Consider the following 8,594-nt stretch of genomic DNA (forward strand, 5'->3'; position numbering starts at 1 on the left):
TGAGGGTGGCGCTATCCGACGCCCCCGTGCGATCCTATATATCGGGGTGGCCAACTCCCAAGAGACTGCGATCTACTCACAGAGTTAAAAACTAGCAGTCATCTACCAACTTTTTTGGGGTTCAGGTCAAAGTTGTTGAGCTCTTTTTTAGGAAGGAAAACCCTGTTTTGGGGGGGTTGAACTTTTATTAGGAAGGAAAGCCCCGTTTTTTAGGAGTTCAGGTCAAAGGTTTTTTTAGGGAGGAGGAAAGCCCCGTTTTTTGGGGGTGCAAGGCAATAATGTTGAGCTTTTCATAGGGCAGACAGAGTTGTTGTGCTTCTTTGGGGGGAGTCAGTGATCTACCGGTGATCTACCACAGATGTCCAGTGATCTACCAGTAGATCACAATCTACCTGTTGGACGTGCCTGCTACACACACACACACACACACACACACACACACCAGGTGTGGGGAAGCTTTGGCCCGCCAGATGTTACTGAACTACAACTCCCACCACTCCTGGCTTGTTGGAGCAGGTGGGAGTTGTAGCTCAGAAACACCTGGTCTTTCAAATTTGGCACACACACCCTCCACACCTCTTGCCTTCCATTCTGCTCAGTTGTCATAGTTGCAACAACTTGAGGTGCCCCCTAGGCTCAGCGACCAGTGCGGCGGAACAGGTCGTCAGAGGGACTGAGGGGTTCCCCCACACACACCTGCTGTACCTGTACTGTACATTTAAATCACATGACTTCCCCACCAAAGAGTACTGGGAATTGCAGGTTTTCCCTGTGCAGAACCACAGTTCCCAGCAGCCTATGCAAGCTAGGGTTCCCAGGATTTTTTTGGGAGAGTTATGCACATTTAATGTGCTTTAAATGTCTAATGATGACCTGCCCTTAAAGCACATGTTTCCCCCTCAATGAATCCTGGGAAACATAGTTCTCCAGCACCCTATGGTTCCCAAGATTCCTGTGGCATGGAACCATGCGCTGTAAATGGGTTGTATCCAGCTAATTTATTTCTCAGGTGCATTGATGCACCAAACTTAGGCATGTTCATTGCCTTCAATGGGTCTGTGTAGGATCCATTATATCCAGTGGGAATGTTGAGCAGAAAATGTTCAGGATCTCACTGGTGGTCAGTCAACCATTTGTAGTTTGGCCCTGCAGATAATCAGTAGCATTGAAAAGTGGGGGGGGGGAGGCATGGAGCAGAGAGATCACAGTTATTAAAGCAGGCATATGACAGCATAAATGTCTCATTACACCTGCTGTCAGGGACTGGCTGGATGAAGAGGAGTGGTGGGAGGCACCAGCCAGGGAACCGCCCCCCCCAAGGGAAACCCTAGAGGAGGAAGGCTCAGAGCCCAGGGATTGGTGGTGGGACACTAAGGAGAGGTCAGGGGGAGAAGACTGGGAGAAGGAGCTGGGTGCAGAAGGGGCAACAGGGCTTAGTGAGCAGGAAGAGCCTGTGACAGAGAGCAGTTCAGACTCTGAGGCTGAAGCAGAGGGGGGGGGGTCAAGCGGCAGCTGGGGAATCCAGGGAGTCTCCCCCTCCTGCTGCGACAAGCTCCACTCCCGGTCTCCAAGAAAGTGCAGAGTAATGATTCTGCCGAGACCAGGGAAAAGAGTCGGCGGAAGAAGACTGGAAGAAATTTAAAGACTATCTACAGAGGCATTGTAAAATTAATGGAGATTAGAATGATGTTGGACTGAAATTAAGTGGTTATCAGCTGTAATGTAAAGGTTGAGAAATAAGTTATAATAAGCTATAATAAGTTATAATAAGGATTTGCTAAGTTAATAATTGGAACTGGAATACAAAAGGGGGAGGTGAGAGGAGGTCTGGGAAATAAGTTAATGGAAATAAGTAATGGAAACTGTATTTGTTTTAATTGTTTTTTAATTTTGCATTTTTGCATTTTTGTTATTTTTTATGTTTTTTTCTTGTTTTTGTATTAATTTGGAAACCTTAATAAATATTATTTAAAAAAAAAACAGTTCCAAACACTGAAATTTCAAGAATTAAACAAGTTGCATAACAAGAAAGAAAGAAAGTGTAGAGTAATGAGAGCAGACCAGAGGTGCGCAGATGCAACGTGAGACCGCTTAGGAAACATCTGGGAAAGGAGTGTTAGGGAGGGTGGGAAGCAGAGAACCTCAGTTCATAGGGGCAGGAGCTGCTAGGAAGGGTTGCTGAGTTGTATTGAAATTGAAATTGAAATTGAAATACTTTATTGTCACTTGTACAACTTGTATACAGTGAGATTACACAAGCACCCCCCACTCAGCTCTCTTAGTCTTCATTCCCTTCATTTACTGACGCACACCCACCAAACCCGAAAGTCAGTTGCCCTGTTGTTATCTTTTCATGCAGCAGCCTAACAGCCCATGGATAGAAGCTGTTCTTTACCCTGTTGGCACAACTAATCATGCTTCTATATCTTCTGCCCAAGGGCAGGAGATCCAGAAAGTGCCGGCCAGGGTGTGCATCATCCCTGAGAATTTTCCTCACTCTCCTTAGGCAACGTTCTTCCGCTATTTCATCCAGTGGATTCATGGGACAGCCCATAATATCTTGTGCTATATTCACCACCCTCTGTAGGCACTTCCTATCAGTTTATGTCAAACCAGCGTACCACACTGTGATGCAGTAGGAAAGGACACCTTCTATTGTGGACCGGTAGAAGGAGATAATCAAATGTTGATTGACATCGTTCTTTCACAATACTCTGGGCTTTCCTAACCACCTGGGTTGTATTGATTTTCCAAGTAAGGTCTTGTACAGTATGCCATTTCTTTGAATAAAGAGTTAACTTCACTGACAAGGGAGCCCTGCTTCTTTCGTGTGTCTGACTCTGGCCCTGACACCTGCTAGTTTTTAAAGTGCCACAATGGAACTATCCTCTACGTGTGTTTGAGACTAACTGTGTGATACCAAAACATGTCTACTCAGAAGTAAATCCCACCGATTCCAATGAAGATTGCAGCCAAACGCAATTCACCCCTCGAACATGTATTCTTGTGTGTAGTGTAGTTGGAACAAATTAACAGAACAGTTGGGCCAAAATGGAACGGTGACTGCAAATCTCACCTCTGGGCCAGTTTCTGTAGACACTACACACACCCCTCTCCGTCCTGCGTCTATGCAAGCAAGAGGCATGATCAGAGTGCAAGGACACACTCCCGCCAGAACTACAACCACAATAAAAACCACTCTGTGGAAGTGGGAAGCAGGCCTGGTAAACAGGCACAGCTGGGGGAAGTCCATAGGACCAAATAGAGAGGCCAGGAGGTTCACATTTGGCCCTCAGGTCTGAAATTCCCCCTTCCAGAGAAGACAGTAAGGGCAATACAGTCATACCTTGGGTTACAAATGCTTCAGGTTGCGTTTTTTCAGGTTACGGACCGCTGAAACCCGGAAGTATCAGAACGGGTTACTTCTGGGTTTCGGCAGTCGCGCATGCGCAGAAGCGCTAAATCGCGCTTTGCACATGCCCCAAAGCACCAAATCGCAACCTGTGCATGCGCAGACACTCCACTGCGGGTTGTGAGCGCTGCGGGTTGCGAACTTGCATCCCGCACGGATCACATTCACAACCTGAGCATCCACTGTATGAGAGCCAAACTAAATTTGGCATATTGCACTGCTGGTGTGTAGGGAGAGGGTCAAGCCAGCTGGGACATGTCACGGAGGGGTGACTTAACCCTCCCCTCCTCACCAACAAGGTCCTGCTTGGGGTCCCCTACAGTGCAGCATCTTTTTGCAAAATAAAATTTAAAAAAGCGAGGGGGGAAATAGCGACACAAACAACATGATGAGCATCGCAGCTAGTTTGTCCCCCTTGTTTCCCAGAGAGGAAACAGGCTGCCCCACGCAGTTGGTGTATATGATAACAAACAAGCAGTTCTCTGCAACACGGCTTTTTCTCTAGGTTTTCCCGCTCTGCCCTGTAAGCAGGAACGAGGCCCACTTCTTGTAAGTGACTTTGGAAGCCGGAATCACATCATATTTCTGACTGGCTTTTTTCTTTGCTGCCTGCTTGACTGGGTGAATTTCAGCCGCAGGAGTTTCCATCCCCTCGGGGGGGGGGGCTGCCTCAATGCTCTGGGGGGTTTCAGTTGACCATTTATAGAGCACTGGCTTCCCTGACACGGTTGGTTGCCTTCCTCGGTTGAGTCAGAAAACTGCTAGGTCTTCTCTCTCCTGCGGAGCCCTCAGGCCTTCATGGCTGACAGAAGCGCTTTGGCGCCTGCTAACCGATTCCCATGATGCAGCGTTGCATCGTGGTTTTCTTCCTCCTTGGTGACTGCCAAAAGTGCTGAGTGAACAGGGCTTATTTGCAAGCTGAGGTGTCACACTGGCTGAAGGTGAGGCACCAGAACCTGGTTCCACGGCTGGAGCTCGGAACCTGAGAAGAAATGTGGAACCACCCCTGTGAGGAAAGCGAAAGGGGGGGGGGAGGATTATAGGTGAAGAAGTAATAAAAAGGTCGCCTCTGGGCATGCAGAGAGTGCTCCTTGAATGACCACAGCTCTCACCCCACACACTGGGAATGGTATTTATATACCGCACTTCATCAAAAGATCCCAGAGTGATCCACAACATTAAGAGCGCATTTTATGGAACATCTATAATAAAAAGCACAATAACAGCATACTAATAAAATGATCATAATTACAGCCTCCTGGTCCCCCTAGCTTTAGCAGGCCATAGATTTCTTAAATGGCCAAAGCCCTGGGTAAAGAGGAATGTTTTTGCCTGGCGCCTAAAGACATGTAGTGATGGTGCCAGGTGAGCCTCTCTGGGGAGAACTTTCCACAGTCAAGGAGCCACCACAGGAAGGGCCTGTTTCTCGTGTTGCCAGTCTCTCTGAGATGAGGCACAACTTTCCTCATGACTGTTATTTTTATTCATATGCAAATAAATTTAATTAAAACGAAGCAAACGCCACACAATTAGTTGGCTAAGATTTCTTTAACTGGGTGACACACCAAATTAATGGATACCTGAAGAGGCAGGAAGCCTTATACCTTACCTTTGCATGGGATTAGAAAATGGGAAGTTGCAGGTTGAACTGTGGGTGGTGGATGTACTAAGACTGGGGGGGAAAAAAGGATTTTGCAGTGCATGAAACTCTCTCCTCTTACTCCCTGCTTAGGTGTAAGACCTGGTCTACACAGGTGAAAGAATGAGATAGGAATGACGTGGTAGAATGACTGTGGTGGACTTCAGTTGTACATGCTCCTGTGTAAAGTAAAGTTAATAAATCCCCACGTGCAGAAAGCTAGCACATCAAGGAGAAAGGCTCCAGCCCCAGTTCATTCCCTGCTGTGCTGGTTTTCTGTTTGCAAGGAGTTTTTTTTGACAAAGGAGAACTTTCACAAAGGAGAACTTCCATCCCCTAACAACTGTCTGAAGTGGTACAGTCCATTCTGCATTTTGGCCCTCTGCCCCACCATTGTGCTATGTAGGTAAACTAGGTTTAGAGTGGCTACGTGCAAAGCTAAAATGGAGAAAAGAAATCTGGGGCACCCCCGCAGATGACAGTTTCGCAGCCTAAGAGGATGCATCTCCCTTCCCACCCTCGCCAAAAAAAACACTGCGTAGTCAACAGCTGCCCAGCTGAATCGTAGAGCAAGGCTGCTGCTGCTGCTTTGCACCAAAGTTCTCCTCCTCGCTTGCTGATGCTTCTCACACGAAATCAAAGATGCTAAGGGATATTTCCCATGAAACACCTTTCAGGGCAGGGCGGGCGGGAGAAGGCCTTAATTATTCATGTCACAACAAGCAGCAGTACAAGGTGGAACAGGAAGATGGGTGTTTGGTTTAATGTCTTCTGGACGCTCGGCCGCCCGATGCGTGTCATTGAGGTGACCTAAATCTCAGAAGCAGCTGAAGCAGAAAACCAGAACGTGCAAGGAAGAAGCACCCTCCCAGAAGTGAAAAACGGGTGTGCTTGCTGCAGAACCCCCGTGCTCATAGGAAAGACCAGTGCCTTTTTTATGGGGGTACGCAGGGGTACACATACCCCTAAACATTTTGTGAATCTAAGTTTGGCCTCATTGAGGGGCAGTATTTCAATATGAGTAGGAAAATGGAAGTAGCCCTAAACATTTTTTTTAAGGAAAAAAGGCACTGGGAAAGATAACTCGCAAGTGTCGCCCCTTCCACTGATACACATTGCTGAAGGCTCTTTGTATACCTGTTTGAACCATAGTTATAAAACTACAGAATCTGCATCCATGACTTGCGGAGATGGCCGCCAACAAAAGAGGATGAGGCTAAAAATGGCTACTAGTCATGATGGCTATAAGCTGCCACTTCTGTGCTTGGAGGAAGCATGCTGTCAGGGGTTCAGGGAGAGAGGCGCAGATGAGGGAGGAGACAGAGAGCGAGGGGGAAGGATTCCAGGGTGACGAGGAAGAGGACGACAATGACCCAAGATTGTCCATGAGTCCGTCCAGTGAATCGGAGGACTCCCAAAAGGGAGCCCCTCTGGTCAAGCCAAGGGGAGCTAGAGGGGGAAGCAGTCAGGAGCAGGGAAACGAAGGGGGAACCCCCAGTGGGAGTTGGAGATCGGGACTGGCTGCTCCGCCGGAACGGAGTGAAGGGGGTGGAGTGACCAGTGTGTCAGAAGGAGCAGAACAGGAAGCAGAGAGGGGAAGGAGATCAGGGCAAGACGTCCTGCCGGAAGGGGAGGAAAGTAGTATCGAGAGCAGTGTAACTGTCGAAGGGAAGGTCAGGAGCAACGTACGCGCACCAAGTTCAAAATGGGAGGCGCGCGGAAGTGAAGAGAGTCCTGGGGAGGAGCCTGGTCCCAAAGCGCGAAGGAGGGGGGAGGAGGCGCCAGAGGATTCAGCCTCTGGGGAGTCCCGAAGGGAGAGAACACAGGGGGGCAGAAAGACCCTGCGGAAAAGGAAAGAGAGGAAGAGGTGGACCAGTACAAGCCTCTTAAATTGGTGTAGAGGCGGGACTGACTCAGAGGGGACTTCAGCGGTCTAAGCGTAACAGACGTAGAGTCACGGAGCTCGGATGTGAAGCTAAGAATGTTCTTCAATAAAAGCTTTTGTACATAAGCCGGACTGGACTTTGGTCTCTTGTGAGCTGGGACCACGGGTGACTCTGACACATGCTTTTGAAGAAAGTTGGTGGGGAATAAGAGACCAGAGAGAATTTCGGCACAGTTCGCATTTAAAGGCAAACTTATTTGCGCTTTCCAAAGCAACAGAAGAGAACCAAAGTGCAGCCATCCTTTGACATTTGCACTCCTCTGAATTTTGCAGTGCAATTCTCTGGTCAAGTAGCGTGTACAAAAATGCATGGACTGAAATAAATTGTGCATAAAAATGCATATATTAGTAACGATGCAAAAATGCATGGCATTAGGGAAGATATAAATATTAGGAAAAAATGTGTCTATTAGGGGAAATGTATTTTATTAGGATTATTAGGAGAAATTTTTGCTCAAATGTTGATGAATTTGCATGAGAATTAAAAAAAACACCATCCGTTTTGACTAATATACACACTTCTGCAAGCAATTCTCCACACTATAATGAATTTGTGTATGTACCCCCCTTATATGCCTTTTATGTACATTTCTCCCATTCTATGTTTTTTGTAAACTTTGTGGTGTTTTTTTTAAAAAAAATATTAACAGTTTTCACATAACAAATTATCCAAACAAATCATCTCCATTATTTCCCCCCCATTTCCCCCCTCCCCAGCAAACCCTCCCTGCCTCCCCCCTAAGACTTCCCTCAGCTTCTCTCTCTGATTTCTCAACCAATTTTAACTTCTGCATATTATAAAATTATATACATCTTTATATTATCTATCTACTATGTTGACCCTCAATAAATTTGTGTCTGTTTATTCAAAACCTGCCAAGGAGTCCAGTTTATTTTGTTGTCTTTTTAAGTAATTTGTGAAAGGTTCCTATTCTTCTTTAAAATCACAGTTGTCCTTGTCTCGTCATTTGCATGTCAGTTTCACCAATTCTGCATAGTTCATTAAACTTTGTTGAGTTGGAGAATGGCTTTGCAAAATTCGGAGGAGTGTGAACTGTGTTTCAGGTTGCCTAGTGCAAATTTGTAAAGCGTGAATGATGCAGTTTCTCATTAAAATGCAGACAAAATTAATTTCTCTCCCACCCTTAGTCCATCTCCCCAGCTTTAGGCCCGATGTGACGGTGAAAAAAACCTGAACCAACAGTTAGTATCGGAAAACGGTGACCAATCTCTCAGATTAAAAAAAAACAAAACACTAAATTGGGAATAGTACGTGTATAGCAATTGGGGGCGGGGAGAGCCATATTTGGAAGAATCTGCCCCTTCTTATAGGTCCACGACCCCTGGCAGGGTTCAAACTGGCAACTCACATCCCTGGGTATTTAGAAACTAAGCTGTATCCTCTCTCTTCAGAAAAAAGGTGTGACAAGGAGTTTCTCTATCCCCTTGACACAGCTGTGAAAAAGGGCCTCCTACCATTTCAAGAGATTCATTGTGGGGTTCATTTGCATCAAAAGAATGCGAGGGAAACCCCCCCGGAAACAAACAGCAGAGAGGCTACTCAAATCAAGTACTAATAATAAATCTCTCTGTCAAGG

The sequence above is a fragment of the Podarcis erhardii genome, assembly GCF_964252035.2.
Source record: "Podarcis erhardii genome assembly, chromosome: 14".
NCBI lineage: Eukaryota > Metazoa > Chordata > Lepidosauria > Squamata > Lacertidae > Podarcis > Podarcis erhardii.